The sequence below is a fragment of the Pithys albifrons genome, chromosome 9, assembly GCF_047495875.1.
Source record: "Pithys albifrons albifrons isolate INPA30051 chromosome 9, PitAlb_v1, whole genome shotgun sequence".
In the NCBI taxonomy this organism is placed as follows: domain Eukaryota; kingdom Metazoa; phylum Chordata; class Aves; order Passeriformes; family Thamnophilidae; genus Pithys; species Pithys albifrons.
The window spans coordinates 13340841-13358482 of record NC_092466.1 but is presented as its reverse complement, the minus strand read 5'-3'; the positions used below and the strand labels follow the sequence as shown (position 1 = coordinate 13358482).

The 17642-nt window shown below is 44.5% G+C and overlaps 1 protein-coding gene across 3 annotated transcripts in view; it reads right to left on the bottom strand.

The window, feature by feature from the left end:
* The window catches only part of SH3PXD2A (SH3 and PX domains 2A), a 245191-nt gene that overhangs the window by 202982 nt on the left and 24567 nt on the right, over positions 1–17642 (bottom strand). The gene's annotated exons all lie outside the window — the stretch shown is intronic.

The following is a 17642-nucleotide window of genomic DNA, read 5'->3' as shown; positions in this document are numbered from 1 at the left end:
CAGCCCTTGCTGAGTCACATCATGCCACACAGCACATTTAGCCCACAACAGACTGATTCAAAGGTGATGTAAAGCTGGACAGTGATAGTGACACTGTTTTCTTACACTGGTAGAAACATCAAGAGAAACCCAGAATAAGCACAGCATTTCTCTCGTCCAACCATAGTCCAACTCCAGAACAACCATCTTACAGAAACACTGTTTCACCAGAAGCTGTGGTAAAAAATGTTTTGCACACACATACACATGCATACATAGTTATATATAACATCAAAATGTTTCCTTTTGACCCTAGTATTGCCAAAACATTTGTCTTAAAGGGAAAAAATGAGGCAGGTTCTGTGCTCTCATACACTTGCCTTCAGGCCAGTGGTGGTCCTGCTGCCTTGATGAGAGATACACAAAACGTGAGTAAACACAGGATGAAGCTATCAAGAGTGACCACTGAGAGTGACTACACAACATCAATATAATGAAAATCACAGCTAGGCCAGCTCCTGGGCCTTTAAAGCAATTTCCAGGTTTCACATATGGAGTGAGATAGCGATCTGGCAGAGGAAACCGGAAAACATCCCTCCTCCCTCAGCCCCAGTACTGCAGCAGGAGCTCTCCCTTTTGCCATGGACGCAGAAGTGAAGCTCTCTGCCTCCAGTGATGGGGGATGGACAAGCACCATCCTCTTCTCCATCCCCCCCAGGACACTAGCCTATCTTGGTAATTGCTTCTGTGCTTTTACTGATAAAAATTATTGCATGAAAATTCCTGGAGGGATGTTGAATATCAGGCTTAACGATGTTTTTCCAAGAACCGCCGAGGGGTTATTCCTTTCTTCTTCTTTCCCAGAAGGAGAGAGGTGTCATCTGATATTCCAGAAACCACAGAGATCTTGCAGCCATACTTTCCTATTTGCTTGTTAAGACCACACTCAGTCCCCAAGGCAGTCTGCTCCCCACCTCCTGCAGACCAGTTTAACAGCATTTAAGAACTGGACATGCTGAGCACAGGCTATTAAGGAGATCTGGGACCTCTCTGATCATCGTATCAAACATATTTGCTGTTCTGCCAGGGCAGAGACCATCGAGGCCGGCAAAGGGAAGACTGCCCAGGGGTAAGAACATGACTAAGCAAACCCAGGTTGTTCTTCAGCTGTGTCTCCCAATTCTCCTGGAAAACGAAACCACCCAACCTCCCTCCCTCAATGACCACATACACAGAGGTGACACTGGCACTGCCCTGCTTTCTGGAGGGAAGATAAGACTGAGTAACATAAAGATTTCTGGTCCTCTTTAAAGATCCAACTCACACAATCAAGGCAGAGGAGTCAGAGCCTGGGAAGGAAGCTGCTGTCGCCAGTTTTCAGGCCAACCACACTACACTGAAGAATAATTTTTCCATGTGTTTGTTGTGAAAAAAAAAAGGTTGTAGCTTCAGTTTGAGCTAATTCAAACAGAAATATTTCTACTTGTTCTCTATCCAACAGCTACTTTCAGATGGAAAACCCATTTGATTAAAAACATATCATGACAGATGGGAGCTGAATAGGATCCAAAAGCGGCTTCAGATACTGTAATTCTGGCCCTGAGTTCTCACAAAGGGGATGAGACAGGAGGAGAAACATATTGTACATGCAAATAAAATTACTTTTTTTTTCTCCAGAAACTAGAAACAAAACACATATGCCACAGACATCCAAGCTTTTTTAATTTCATGGCACTTCGGGCTTCCCCATGGTACTCTTCAGAACCCACAAAAACTGTGAATTCCTGAAATTTTAACAGCCTGCAAGTCATCTTGATCAAGATGCTCTAATCTGGACAGGGGTTCACCCTGCTACAAGAGTCCAGCATTGTTTGGTGCTGCAGTAAGTGGCACAACAACTCCATGGCACAAGAGAGGGCAGAGCCGGATACAAAGGGATATCCTGCATAAGAGGCCGATTTGTTTTGTGCAGGGAACAGGTGTAGGAGCAGGATCCCACTGCATGGTGCAGATATGGCCCCAGATCTGAAATTCAAGCTCTGCAGGAATGAAGCTGCCACTGACTGCAGTCAAGGCAGGATTTTGCTGCACACTTAAATCTTTTTGAGCCTAAGGTCTCCTCAAGCTCAGAAAATGATGGATTGGGCAGCATGCAGATGCACTGATCTCTATTTCATGGAAAGATCATAGCAGGACCAAAAAGGCCTTTAATTGTAACCTGGTGCTATGTAAAGTGAGAAATCAAAGGGCTCAAAATCTACTTGGTGGGATGCAGGTGCAAAATCTAAAATGGCTATTGATTTTTTTTTCTTTTTTGTGCAAATCAAACTGCTTCTCAACCACCATTTAAAATAACAGGGAATAACTGATTGAAAAAGATCTGTAAAATGCCAGATTATAAATGCAAGGTCTAGGGGTTTCAAAAGACTTAGATATCACATTTCTCTGCCCTAGAGATCAGAGTTTGGAAATTATTCTCTTCTGCTGCCTTGGTCAGATCCATAACCTCTTCATAAGCAGCAAACATTACATGAGTTTACCTCATCATTTTTTCCTCAGATCTTAAAATGGGTTTCTGTGAAAGCGATCAACAATATCCCAGGGGAGAAGAAGTAAAGCAGTCCTGGGGGAGCCCAAGGTCATGCAAATGCAACAGGACAAGAAGGCAGCAGGAAATATCGGATAAATACAGAGAGTCATCCCACGCTCCAACATCCAGCAGAGCCAGTATTGCTCTCGAAGGCTGCCTGCAGAGTGAAGCGAGGGTTGTCTTGTGGCATCCGACAACTCCCCAAACTGAGCCACACCAGCCACCAATCCAGCACACAGCTGGTCCTGCCCATGGAAGAGTCCCAGGTCCTTGGCACATTTTTTCTTGATAAAAGAAGATAAAATCAAAGTACCTTACATGTCTTGGAACAAGCTCTTCCATGCAAGTACCATGTTTTTCTACAGTTCATACATGCAGACAAACAAACTGCAATTGTGATTGCAAATTAAAAATTACCACAATAACGAATTACTAAAGGCAAAAAGATCTGCTTCATGCATCTGCCATATTTATTATGTTAAAGGAGTCAAAACACACATGCTATTCAAATGCTTCTCATTAAAAATCTTTTAACATAAGGCCCTTAACACTGAACGATAATTTAAGTACAAATTACAAACAAGTCACTGCACAATCACTGGGTGCTCCATCCACTAAAAACGTGCAATTTTTAATTCCAAAAATTCAGTCTTTTTTGTGTACTATTGTATTTCTAAATAAATCCTTCTTCAGAGAAACAAGAAGTGGGTCTGTACAGACTGTAGAATATTAATCAGGAACTGAGCTCTATAAGCAGCTCTTAATATTTATGCCTTATTAAAGAAGGTGCAGGGTGTCAGTGGGATTTTATCAGCTGCTAATTATTGTTTAATTCTAGCTCTAGGAAACTTCTACTTTACCCACCACAAAGCAGAAAATTTACTGTAAACTGAAGTTATTGCTCTCTCTTCACTGCCTACACCAAGCAAGGAGGAGAGATGACTTCCTACTACAAAACACATTCACTCAAACGTCATTGGGCATGACTTTATCGTTGGCTGTCTTGTTTTCAGTGGAAAATATCCAATTCCAGCTGGCACAAACCCCAGAGGTAATGAATTCAGGTTACTCTCATGTGACGGATTTTTCAATTGGTTTTTTAGAGGCTGTTTTGTTTTCTACAGCCAGATGAGCTGGAATGGAAGATAAATGTCTGAAACGAGCCGTCTGATGAGACCAAGATAAGAACACACACAAATATATGAGCTATTGGCAAAGAGAAGATTAAAGAGCAGACACCAGAAATATCCCTGCACACATAAGAGAGAGTGCTGTTAACCTTTAGTAAGTAATTACAGTAAATACCAGCTGTTAAGAGAGTTCTATGAATGCAAAAGTCAACGCTATGGCGCAATTTGTATGCAGATACCATCACGATATCCCCTTTTATCTTGGAAAATGTCAGCTTCTTCAAAGTCTCCTATTGAAGCACTGGATGTTTGTCCTCCTGTGAATCAGGATTGAGTTGGAAAAGACACACCTTTCCCCCTGTATTCAGATGCTATCACTGCCTGTGAGCTGGAAGCTTTCCACCAGTACTGCTCAGCATGTGAATGCTCCCTGGTCCATTTCCATGCAAAGTCAGCTCAACTCCTGCAAGTCTTGCAGCAATTTCAGCTGGTTTATTTAGCTGGTGGAGTTTACATTAAAACAACTCAAACTGCAGCAAAGTCAACATATATATGTGTCCTAAATTACTGGAGTACAGCCATTGCATTGTCTTACTATTTGCATAACCATTTTAACGTCACAGATGTGCTGATGAGCACAGATCAGAGCTGGCCCAGATCCAGACAGGGAGTGATAACAAGCCTAGAGACAGCAATTTCGATACCCACAAGAACAAAGCAGTTCACCTTCCTGGTGCAGTTGGGTTGGTTTTAGGTAGATTCTTCCACCCCTTAAGACAGTGGCACAGTATCCAGGTTTTCCTAGAATGAGCGCCACCAGTGTTCTCCATTCCTGCCCTATACAAGGGACAGCAATGGCAACTGGAATGCCAGAGAGCAAGCCCTTCTCCTGAACACATCACCCGTGCCTTCACTTGGCTTGGATCATATTTTACTCTGGATTCAGTGAGTGCAGCATGGGCTTCTTGCCCAGCTCACCAGCATCCAAAAGGCCCTGAAAAGCACCGTGAGACCTGGGAAATTCCCACAGAGATGAAGTCAGACCTCAGACCAAAGCCCATGGTAAGTCCATCACTGGTGCCATGCAATGATGTCACCTTTCAGCACAATGGTCTCCAAGGGACCACAGCTCAGCCAGGACAGGGCCAAGGAAGAGCTGTTTTCAAACCCAGGCTGGAGCTGTTCTCACTCCAGGACTTTGAAGCCTGAGCTGAGAAACAGAGATGAAACTGAAGAAATATGACACCCAAGGATCCCCAAACAGGAAGGTTTCTCGTGGGGAGATTGCTGACATGGCAGGGTGCCTTAGAGCAGTCCCAAGCACGACGGCCGGCGTGGACTGTGCACAGGTGCGGGGCATCTGGCTTTTCCATGCAGCAGATGTGGTTTCATGGACACCCCTCTATCCAGCTCATGTTTCCATTACCAACAGGGAAAATGTAACTGAGAAAAAGCCAAAATTACCCACGGGCCTCATGGACAAATGTTGCACATACCTAAGTTTTGGAAGCAGAGCAGACTTACAGTGTGCTGGGAGGGAATAAATTGGACAGCCCCAGCATTTGCCAGTTCTCATCTGTGAACAGCCACCACACAGGCAATTAAAGTAGGACAGAGCAACTCCAGTTTCCATCATAATTTGCAAGCTAATTTACAGTCTAATTAAACATACAAGTGAGAGGATAGGAAAAAAAGAAAAGCAGCAGAGGGAGTGGAACAGGAGAGTTTTCCTTCCTTCACTGTTTTCTTTCATGGCTCTTGTTTCATCTCTAAACTGCAGTGCAAGAGGATTAATACTGCTTCTCTTTTCAGATGTATCACACAAAATCTGTTCTGAGTACACAGAAAATAAACTCATTTCTAGCTCTGAATGTAGCCATAGTCTGAAGACTGGGTCCATTCTAGTTTAGAAAGCCCCACCAATACTGCATTCTATATGGGCACAAACCTTCCTCCGGATGGAAAAGTAACCAAGATGAAATCCTTTTCTCTGCCAAATCCTGGTACTTAAAAACAAATGAGAATAGCAAACAACTGCCTCAAGCTAGCCAGCAGACATCCCTGGGAACGCAGGAAGGGGAACTCATTTGAGTATGGAGGCACCTGGTTGGATGTTTTTGCTGTTTTCCTTGCTTCAGGGGTACAGACCAGACATGGAACAGGGCTGTGCCTGAATGACGAATCCAGCTCATCATGTTTATGCAGGCAAAGTAAGACAACATGCAGCCTCCCATATTTTTCTCCTGCATTGATGAGGTTTTAAAGCCCATAGTTCAAATTCTGATTTAGTCCCAACTTTATTCCTCAGGGTTTTTTTGCATTTACCAATTTGGGTTTCCCAGTATCTTCCTGCTAAGATGACATTAAGTCGTCCGACACAATCAGAGCAATAAGCCAAAGGGAAACAAAACTCCTGCTGCATTTCTTTGCGTGGCCATGCAAATAAACATGAGAGGCATAAAAAGGTAAAAAGTGGAATTTGCACCCATAATTCGCAACAACAACTTGACCAGAGCTGCAGAACTGGAATGGCTGGGAGTCCTGTAGCTTGGTTACAAACCACCTGCAAGCCTCTTGCAGGGCTTGTTTGATTACTTCAAGTTCATTCTTAGGGGTGTGTGAGCAGAATATGATGTGTCTAATTCTTGCAGACATTGAGTATCTGTGTTGCATTAGCAGGGCTTTGTTTTTAACTGATATCCTGGGTCATGTCAAAAGCCTGTCAAGACTATCTTAACTCCATTGCATCAAATAACTAGAGCTATAGAATGGGAATAAGAAACAAGAGTAGTAAAGACTGAACACTTCCCTGCTACCACTTTCCAGCTTCAAGAACCAGAACAGCAGCTTCCCTGCAAGGGAACTGGACAACATCTACCCATTACATTTATATGTGTGGGAGAGGGAGTATCTGTGCAGAGCTGCAATTATTTTCCATATGTGATGGAACTATTTGTGAAGCGGGCAGTTAAATGCCTCCCTGACATCCGATCCCGTCAGATCTCGGAAGCTAAGCAGGGTCAGCCCCGGATTAGTACTTGGATGGGAGACCACCTGGGAAATGCCGGGTGCTGTAGGTTCTAGTCCTGAGGACTTCACTGTCACTGTCCAAGCTCGCTCGGCCGTGGCAGATGAACCTCAGGACTTAAACGGTGGGGCCAGTTCTGCGCACGCTGAGCCTCACCTAAAATCCACTGTGCAGGCTGGAAGGGCCCACCCACGTGGGGACAGCCCTTCCCAAATCTTCGTTCGCGAAGTTTGGCCATACATACATTTGTGAAGCAGAATAACCACAAGACTCAATTACTGCCATTTAAGACTTGACAGATTATTAGAAAACACAACATCTAAGCCTACAGAGCATTAGAATGATATAGTGACAAATGTAAAGTGGAAACAAGAACATACAGGCTCTCTATGAAACCTGCCTCCTTTGTGGCCTTCTCAAATGCCCTACCTCAGTCCAAAAGAGGCTGTCTGTGGCAAGCAAACAAAAATAATCCAGCTGCAGTTTCAGGTAGAAAGTTTTCAGCTCATTGCCTCTTAAATCTGGATGCCACCTGACTTACAAACTATTTTAACTCAGTGCTTGTGTCCTTCTCAGAGAGATGGTTGAGGACCCTAAAATATGAAAATATCCTGGTGGAAGAAGAGAAACTCCATTCAAACAAAAGAAAGAAAATTGGAAAAAGTAACAATCAACAGACAAAACAGACTCTTGAATTTCAAATCCTTCAAGTTTCACTGACTGATTTTGTATACAACAGTTGCAGCAATTTCACTAAAAAGGTTTTAGAAATTCATTTGCAATTGAAGTTGTTCTGAAAAGAAACCTATCACCCCCAATGGGTACAGCTTAATGTAGAAATCCTCAGTGCCAGTGCTGGATGGGGAAGTGAAGTGCAGGTCCCTCTAAGCCAGTCACTTCTTGTCTCTTACATTATTATGTCAGTCTCAAGGCAAAGGACAGAACAAAGGGAAAACACCACTTTTGAAAATTATTTTCAAATATGAAGATTACTTAATCTCCCTGCCTGTCTTCTCTACACAGGAGCACATCTTACAAATTGACCCAAAACTGGCTTCGTCCTTCCTCAACTGAAATGAATTTTAATAGGAAAGTATTGAGGCAGTTATGCATATCTTTTAAATCACTCCTTAGTTTATAAACACATCTTCCTATCTCCATCAATAAGAGATCACTCTGCTGTTATCAATGCTGGCACCGTTCAGATGAGGGCAATGTTTATATAATAAATCCAGTCCCAGTCCAAATGGGTACAACCTGCCTCTGGTTTTGACTGTCATTACAGAGTTATTAGACCCATCGAAGCCAGCAGAAAGAGTTTCATTCCCTTCATAGTGCTGGATCAAACCTCACATGAAAGCAGGATTGCTAAAATATCAGAAGGATGCTGCCAAATCAGAGACTTATGAGAAAAGCAGCTGAAGTTATTCTGGCACAAGAGGAGTTGACTTGGAGGATATTCAAAATACGATGAGTAGAGCTCTCCTCGTAATTCAGGCAAAGCGATTTTTGTCAGTGAGTGCCCTGGGGCCAGAGATACAGGAATAGCTTGGTCAAATGAGAGTTAACAAGAACCTGTTTGCTACTGTGTTAAATGCATCAAGATAGATAAGACACACAGAGAGAGAAAATACAATCCAAAAATTGCTGTTTTCCACTTAACATCCAGTCTCACACCTTTGCACAGAGTTATTTATGCCTATGGAAGATCTCTCTGAGTAGCTTTCTGCTTGGAGAACAAGGACCCATCTACGTTGTACCAGCAGGCTTGTACTGATGCATTTCCCCAACTATGGTGCTCATGTGCAGTGCTGGAGCACACACAGCTTGTGGTCACATGAAGACAGAGCACACCACAGTACTGCTCACCCCATTTCATGGGCAGCCCTAGAGCAGAGTTCTGTGCTCTGTAGGCACACAGTTCTGCTTACACAAATGAGAAGCCCTCCCTGCACAGCCTGTCTACAGTTGCAAGGAGGTGTTGTTGCTAAAATCCAACCTCCCTTCTGGCTTCCAACATTCAGGATTCATGCTCTGCAGCAACACTTGCATGTAGTTTATATTAGCATGCAAATCTTCCGGCTTTGATTTGTAACCTTACATATGACCCCAGACACAGTGTTGGAAAAGCAAAGCAAGGGCCTGGGAAAAGGAGCAAAACTCCTCCAGGCCCTTCCAGAACAATGACAAAGCTCTGCGACATTCTTAGTCCAAATAATGGAAATTCTCCTGGGATTTTACCATAGAATAGTGGGATTTTTTTGTCTCCTCATTTTGAGTAGAGGGAAACAAAAAGTTCATGTAAACCAAGAGACCCTTGGATTCACAAAGCCAGACATGAGGGGCACAGTACTACAGCTGTGCAAAAAAACAGCTTTGAAACACTTTTCTAATTTCTATCCATTTTGTGCAACTAGATTTTTCATGTACAGCTGAATGATAATCAACATGAACCACCCATGCATCCCAGAACAGTCAGCATAACACACTGACAGATCACAGAATCATAGGATGGTTTGGATTGGAAGGGACTTTAAAGATCATCTAATTACAGCTCCCCCTGCCATGGGCAGGGGCACCATGAGTATTTGGATTTGAATTGAAAAATGATAGAAGAGCAACTGAAAAATGGATCGATCCTCAAAACACAAACACCATTCACAAAACATGAAATGCATGTAGATCTTTGCTTATATTGAGTGGCTACATATATATAAGACTGAATGTACTCATTCTCTACAGAACAGTCCTGACAATGTGAAACCAACTCCTGGAAAAAAGGGAACAAATTTCCATAAACACAGAAAGATGCAATGTTGAAGTCACTGGAAAAATGTCTTTCACTGTAGTGACCTTTGACTTCAGGCTTTAGAGAAATCCATGTTTCTTGTGTTGAGACAAGAGAAAGAAGAAAATTACTTTTTGTCCTAGTCTTGCAAAGTGTCTGAATTGCACTGCAAACTGTCAAAGAAGAGGCAAACGTGGAGCACCCGCCTTATTCCAACCCTCATCCTCATACCCAGCCTTCTGGACAAAGCAGGAAAACCGATGCAAGAGTCCTGTGCAGAACAGATTCCCTCTCATCAAGGCATGGCACTCAAACACAAAATTACCTTCTTCCTGAGGACCTTCAGGGTTTTCAGGAAGATACTCTGCCAGATCCTCACACACTCAATCACTGCCTCTTTGCTAAGTTGAACTATTGTCTCTGCCCTTTCCTTCCCTTTTAGTCTTCTCACAATCATCCTCTTCCCTCCTTTTGCCACACTTGGCTTCCTGCCTTCCTACTTGCAGGAACACCCTCTCTGGCCCCAGACGTGCAGGACCATCACAGGCTGTATAAACGCAACCCTCTCCAACTCTGCAGTTTGCAACCCAGGCCACACACAAGCAGAGGCACATGCAGCCATCCTCACTGCTTTCCAGATCACATTTATTCAGCATACCAGGTTGCAGGTTTTGTGGATGGGAGAGCGTTACTTTGCCCTGGTGAGATACACAGATAAGAAAGAGATGCTTTTTTAGCCTGAAGAAATAATCTGCTTTGGGTATTTCTGCTCAAAATGTCACTGCAAATATAAAGGTCCAATGGCAGAAAAAGCCATTTCACTGCTGGGCACAGGGACAGCCCCACTGTCTAACATCATCTCCAGCTGAGGAACTGGGACATGAGTCTCTGTGCTGTACAGACTGTACTGCAGCCAGAGGAGAAAGTTATGCTACTGACCTGCACTGCACACCGAACCAAGCAGCTTCTCCCCAGACTGTACATGGGGTACCAAAGATGGGCCCCTAAAAGGATCCAAAATTAGGGGATGTGGTGATTATCAGCAGTTGTAACCACACTGCCAAAGGACATGATCACCAAATCAGCCCCCACACCTTGCTCACAGACTGCCACAAGCTATCGCCTGAACTCCATGATGTAAGTCTGGACCCTTCCAGTGTAAGGGTGAAATTCCCAGGGATTCTCAATCACTCTGCACTGGGCTTTGTCACTTGCACAGCTTTCCCTCTTAAAAAACTCCCTATCTTCTCTGGAGACAGGCACTACTGCTTGGTGATGCACTTCCTGTCAGAGCTGCCAGGGGTGGCAGTGACAGTGACCACACTAATTCCTTCTTGTTTACCTGTCATAGCTCAGCCACAAACCACACATACCCTGGGAGTTACTCATTTTTGAAAGGAGAGTATGTGGCTGCAAGTCAGCATGTGTCCCATTGGAAATAAGCCTTTTAGGGCCATGCCTATAATGTATGTTCTATCAAAACCAGTAATAAAACATGAATCAGCAAAACAACCGTATGAGTTCATATTTCTGTCAAATTCAGGGTTTACAGGGCCTTAGAACAATAAACAAAGTCTCTTTCATTCCTCAAGGCTGAACATTCTCCCACTCTTAGCCACTTAAAGGGAATTACTAATGTTGCACAGACAGAAACTTTATTAAATCTGCTTAAGTAACCACCCAAAGCCCAGAAAGATCCCTGTCTGTAACAGCAGGCTTTCAAGAACTAATACAGCTGCACTCAGCATATCAGCACCTGGAGGCAGCAGGAATTTGCTAGGCAAGATTTGGAGGAAAAAGTTCTAGTTTTATGCATGCCAAAGCACAAATCTCAAACTACTCAAAGATACTCATCGCAGATCCTTCTCTAGGTACACAGCTAAGGCACACACCCAGCTCTGGAGATGCCTCTTCCTTTGCCTGCAGGAGAATACTATGCTAATCAGACATCTGATGTCTACAAGGCTGAAATTGAGGTAGATGTACACTAAGGAAAGTGCAGAGATGCCCAAATTGGCACTGACCTATGTCTCCTCTATGATTCAGCGCTATTGGTCTGTGGTGGCCAACAAAGCAGCTGGGCTGGGTCAGCTCACTTACACCAAAAAGCCCCAAATCCTTGCAAAGGACATTAACTCCAGCACAGCATCACTGCTAACAATGTAACACTGCCATGCACCTGACCCTTTTAAAATAGGACGATTTGACTCCAATTCTCACTCAAAGGATTCAAAGTTGTCAACCTGGGTCCCCAGAACAATTTTAAATTCTAATTTATGAAGTGCTAAACAGGAAGGAGCTGGAGGCACTATTATCATTTACTGTGAAGCAGATATGCAAAGGTAATAATTTGAAACAGCATCCTGACAGCAGGCCAGGCCTGATTGTCAGCACATCAACAGCCCTCATGAGCACAGCGTGGGTCATAGTCAGCTTGTGCATCTAGTGACCTTGGACAGGACAGGAACTTGTGCTCATGGAGTTTTGGGGAGAAGACAGGCAATTTTTAAGAGACGTCTCCTCTCAGACTTGACTCACTGCTGGCTTCAGAGCAGTGCTCTCAGCATGCAGATGCTTTCCCAACACACTGCCGGGCACAGGTATGTGATAGGCTGGACAGTCTGTTGGGCCAAAAGGCACAGAAACATTCTGCCACCCCACAGGCATCCTGAGAAACAGACAAGCAAGCAACAGCTTTTGTCACACCCAAGGCCAGCAAATGGGGTACTCCATCCCTGAAGGGAGCAGCAGGATAAATGTGTCTCCTGCCCAGCCTTTAGTTAATAATGACCTGATTTAGAAATCCCTTCCCTAAGCATTCACTCTTACGGGGGAGATTTGAAACAGAAGACTGAGATAAAGATGGATGTGCTCAACAACTTCTTGACCCATTTCAGACTCCATGGCATCAACCCTTACTGCCCCAAATGCTTTTTGCAAGGAACAGGAGCAATGTACAGCTTCTATGGTACCAAATATGTCCTTGTTTTGCTAGGTCCAGGAAACTGCTTATAGGTAAGGATACACCAAAGTCGATTTGGGTTAGGGAGATGGTTGCCAACGGAAAAGTCAAAATAGAGAGCAAGGGAGGAAAAGACAAGCCCTGCAGCCATCTCTGCTTGTGAGCTAGGCCAGCCAGGGGACACGCTGAGCCAAAATCATTCCCCCTACGTGTGCAGGGCATGAAGCAGTCAACTGAATGCCATGAAACACATGAGGTGTGAATTACAGCATCCTAACTCACGTCCTGGAGTGTCTTATTGCAAAACGGCTCAGGGAGAGCTCAGACTTTTTTTCCACTGTTGTAATTCCCCTGCCTCTTTTCCCTCCCCTGCAACCACCCCTCTAAAAGAGGTTCATCCAAAGGGGATCAAATCTCACCCTTCTCAGCCCTGTAAAATGTTAGCAAAACTAGCAGGACTTGGCTCACTGTGTCTTTTTCTTAAGGCTTCAATAATATTAAATTAATACTCTTCAAATATAAACCACTCGTTGCCTTGGAACACTACAAAGACAGATGGAAAAATCACTGGATTCACAGATAGGTGCTACTGGTGGGCTCTGGTAAGAGCCACAGCATCCCGCCTCTAGCAGGGTGCTTTTCCCTTTCCATCCACCTCCATGCACCACTGCAGCAGGAGTAGACGGACTCTGGGAAGGTCCTTCCAGAAGCAGGAAGGTTCAAGCCCCGCATTCTCCACGGGCTCAGCTCTGTATTCAGCCTGTTGATGTGAGCCGGCTCTCCAGCTGCACATCCACAGGTAAAAATAAATCCTTGCCCACACACCACCAGACTGTTAAATATGAGGGGTTGCCCTCAGCCTTTCCACTGGCTCCAGGGTTTGTCCTAGTCTGCCTCAGGTAGAAGGAATGGTTATCCTGGACATGCCCTAGGCACAGCAACAGGGTGATTCATCAGTCTAGAGGCCAGTGGGATAGTTTTCAAGGTAAAAAACCAGAAAGACAGACAATCTGGGGCAGCAATCTGCTCACAGGTCAACCAAATCCCACTGAGAACAGCATGTCTTCCACAAGACAGACCAGATCCTGTCTGACACAGCCACTGTGGCTTCCCTCATTTGAGGGAAGGGACAAAGTCAGTTGAAAGCAGGAGCTCTACCAGATGAGAAAGCCACAGGCTTGAGTGCCAGAGAGAAACCATTAGGCTCCCACAGTCTCTCCACTCTGTTAACCACCCAAATTCCACTCTAGTGCAAGCAAAGGGGGCCAGTTGGAGAACTGACTGGTAGTTTTAGTGGAGGATAACTACCAGCCCTGAGACACAGCTGACCACAGGTCAAAACCGCTGCTCCCATCAGCATTCTCCAGGAGTGTCTCAGCAATCCTAGGACCGCCCTGAATGGGATAGGCAAGAGCAAAACTTGGACTGAATGCCTGGGTCCCATGCTCCAGAGGACACAAATTTCTGCTTCCCTGAGCTGCCAGTGAGGCTTCTCCATCAGCAACACAAGGACAGCCAAAATGTTCCTCAGGGCTTATAAATATGGAGGAACATCTCACTTGATGGTAAGATGATGGCCTGATTTTTCCAGTTCTTCACAGTAACAAAAAATATCTCCCTAGCAACCATCCCTTTCCCAAACACTGAGATGATGAGTGTTTTGCTTTGGCCCCATGGATAAATGACATCTCCACAGGAGAAGAGATCTTCCCAGAAACTGCAGGGCAGAGACTAAACAGTTTGTAGAGATCACAAGAGTGGTCCCTTGGAGACTCAGCCTGCCAAGGCACTGAAGGACATGCTACACTTTAAAAAACAGCATTAATTCCAGAGATTTCAATAGGATTTAAACCTAAACTTAAGTCTGTTACTGACTTGCATCCTGTGACTGTCAAGGTCTTTCTCTCTGACATTTTGACCAAAGAAGTGACAAATTATAGCTCCTGGACTTCTACATCTATTGATTTGAGGATTCTGTTGAAAATCCAAACTCTTGGTGACTATCACACTTCCACTATAATTTTGGGCTTTCCCAAAAACAGGCCCATGCCAACTGATCTACAACCCTGACGAAGTATGGGAATGCTCTTCCAGCCTCGCACAGACAGCAGGAACTCTCCAGCCTCACATCTCCACAACTCCAGCACACATGAATTGCTCCAATACCCTCATTTCACATATCAGTTACAACTTGCCAGCTTTCAGCTGGAGATGACTGAATCCTCTCCATATTGGCTCACTTCTTGCCACAGCTGCAGCAGCCTACGCACACTTCCATCCCTTATTAAACCACACTAGCTGTGGATGTTGTACTGCCAGTAGTGCAGCCCAGGGAGGGATCTGAAGCAGCCCCTCCAGGGTGGCAAGAAAGCCAGGTCGTGACTGCAGTCACTCAGCTGCCAGGACTCCTTGGAGAAGCTGCCACGTGGCTTTGGTCTGTCAACTGCACTGCCTTTTAGCTTGGAACCACAAAGAGCCACAGCCAGTAAGTATGTCACCAGCCCTTCAGGTGAGCAAGTCACTATCACAGAGGGCAATCAGGCAGGCAAAACCACAGAAAAATGTCACAATTCTAGCTTTCTAGCCCCATTTCAGCCCCATGAAATTAAGGAGCAGGACAGGTGAAAGAGGCTGAAGTTTTTTTCAAGAGTTCAGAGAAATCCCATTTATGGGAGAGGGGTACCAGTTCCCATCTGCAGTTCTGGCCACTCACACAGGTCTACTAGCTCACTTGAAACACCTGACTGGAGATCCAGCTATCTTCTTGTTGACGTGGGAGCCCTCCGCAGCTCAAGAACTAACTCCAAAACACCACTGAACTAAAAATCTCACTGGCAGGGTAAATTATCGAAGCACAATTTAGAAGTGAGCTCCGAACTGAGGGAGCTCAGCCAACCACTGCATCTGGCTACAATATTAAGAGTCAATCCCCCCATTAATAACCTCAGACTCCATCGAGGTGTGACATTAAAACAATCCAAATACTATTCCAGCCATGTCACTTTATTCTTTTTTTCCCTTGAAAGGACATCTGGCATACAAGGCTTAGGTTTTCCCTCATCCCAGAAAAACCAACAGCAACATTTTCCGAAGGTCTCTGTTCCCTAACCAGGGAGTGGAAGGGATACAGTCAGGTCATGCATGGCTCCTAACATTTTTCCAACCAGTTGCACTCCCATTCCCTTCTGTTCTCCCTTCTCCCATGGAGAAACACAGCTGATATAAACAGCCTGTATCTGGGGAGAAGGAAACAACATTCCCGTCACTGCTGCCTAAAAATCAGCAGCTGACAGTGGCAAATTGCAATGAACCTACAACCTCCTTTAAAAACGTAAAAGCCTGTTTCCTATCTCACACAGAAAACCCCTCAAGAAACATGTGTCTGAGACTGGACATATCTAGCTGTAGAAACAGTCTATAGATCTGTTCCTAAACCTAACTCAAGCAGGGCTTCCTTCATGTCCATGCTTTTGCATGTATCTTTGTGATCCCTTTGGAAAAGAAATTTCAGGACTGCTCTGATGAAGCAAACACTGATTTCAGTTGCATGGTACAAGGGATGCAGCTCTTGTGCTCCCAGAAATACTTGTATACTAGCAGGCAACAAAAATGGAAACACTGGAAGATATTTGTGCAACCTTTCCAATTTTTAGGTTTCCAGGAACTGAAATTCTCTTCCAATTTCACGTTTTTGTGATTTTTCCAGCTGCCAGGAAACCATCTTTTCCCCAGAAGATACTCTGGGAATGGGCTTGGCTCTGTCACAGCTCCAGCAACTTGACCAAACTCCTCACCACAAAACCAGGTAGGACTCAGACCAACACTAACAGCATCTAGACTTTAGCTCCTACCCTCAAGTGAGCACCAGGCCAAGGGCCATTGATGCCAGTGAGATGGATGCAAGGATGGAGACCACGAGAGGCCCAATCTGAACCATAACTGTGAAACATTACAGTTGTTTCCCAAACATGAGAACTCAGCTTTAAAAAGAACCATAGGTTTTCCAAAGGAAAACTGAATTGAAGCTACATAACTGAAACGGAGTCATGTTTGGAATCTCTGCTCCAAGAATCAACAAAATCATGTCACTGGCTCAAAGCTGACGGGATGGCATCTGGAGCGAGGGGGATAAAGTGCCTTTTTCCAACAAGGTAAGAAAAACCCTTTGAGAAAATCTTGTGCTTTGGTCTTAAAGACTCATGAAAGAAGGAGGTGAAACGCAGAGAGAATTCACACGCTTGAGAAAGCCAGCACTGGCACACACAGCTGGGACAGTTAAACCTGACAGTGCCAGGCAGAAGACAGAAGAAAAAAATGTTTTGGAGGCAAGAGTTTTTTCCAGGAAAATAGAGCAACATGGCCCCAAAATAGTGCATTTTCATACCAAGTTTATTTTGAGCCTTGTGCTGCAGGCAGTGCTCACCTACTGACTGCCAAGCTGGCTACTGCATTCCTCTTCACTCCACAATACTTATTTGATTGGCAAGGTACGATTCCAGAGCTTTAAAACCCTCCTGGAACATGCTTCCAATAAACTGAATTCCTTTTCTTACTAATAATTTTATTTGCCTAATTATTAGCAGCATTTGGAATAAAACAGACACCACAGGCAGAATCCAACAGGGTTTGGTCCCTGCAGCTGTTTATGTGCTGCCCTATGAAGGACCAGGACTGAGTTTCCAGCTCAGCTCCTCGTGCTGGGCAGCAGAACAAGCACAAGTCTACTGGGAACATGCTGGGGAGGTGCCTACTGTAAGGCATGATGTATTCCCAAGGTTAATAACATCTGACTCAATTTCTATGTCCTGCCTTGGCCTAGAAAAGATGCTCACTTTGGGTACTTGCATTCAAGGAGTAGTAAGTCCTGTCTATCCACTTCAGCATAGGCAAGTTCATTCCTACAGGGTGCAAAGTCCCTCTGCAAAGAAGCTGCCCTTTGGCAGGAATGAGGCAGAGCAGTAGTTGTAATTTCCCTATACAAAGCAAATACAAAATATGTTCCTTCCATTTCTCTTGCAGCAACTGAAGGTATGATCTGGGAGACTGACCTGCTCTCCAGCCTATAGAGAAGCAACATTGTAAGGGCAGGTCTAGTTAAAACTAGATAAATTCAATTCTAGGGGCACTGTGGAGCAGAGATTTAAAATTCTGGAGTTGGAAGACAG